The 366-nt window shown below is 43.2% G+C and overlaps 1 non-coding gene across 1 annotated transcript; it reads right to left on the reverse strand.

The window, feature by feature from the left end:
* On the reverse strand, window positions 1-107 carry LOC135149801 (small nucleolar RNA R71). The gene has a single exon (XR_010288016.1). It is a non-coding gene; the product is annotated as a small nucleolar RNA R71 (small nucleolar RNA).
* Window positions 108-366: the final 259 nt, after the last annotated feature.

Consider the following 366-nt stretch of genomic DNA (forward strand, 5'->3'; position numbering starts at 1 on the left):
GCACTACGAAATGCTCTATCTCAATTCTCTCAACAATCAGGAGAAACATTCTGTGAAGCCTGGGAGCGATATAAGGAGATGCTAAGGAAGTGTCCCCATCATGGCATGCCGGATTGGATGCAAATAAACTGTTTCTATAATGGTCTTGGACTTCAATCCAGACCTATGCTTGATGCTGCTTCTGGAGGTGCGCTATGGGCTAAAAGTTATGAAGAAGCTTATGATCTTATTGAAATGATGGCTGCTAATGAATATCAGAACCCTACTCAAAGACTTACTCAAGGGAAGGTAGCCGGAGTTCTTGATCTTGACACGTCTACAGCTATTGCTGCTCAACTTAAGGCTCTCACGATGAAAGTCGATTCT

The sequence above is a fragment of the Daucus carota genome, chromosome 9 (genome assembly GCF_001625215.2).
Source record: "Daucus carota subsp. sativus chromosome 9, DH1 v3.0, whole genome shotgun sequence".
NCBI lineage: Eukaryota > Viridiplantae > Streptophyta > Magnoliopsida > Apiales > Apiaceae > Daucus > Daucus carota.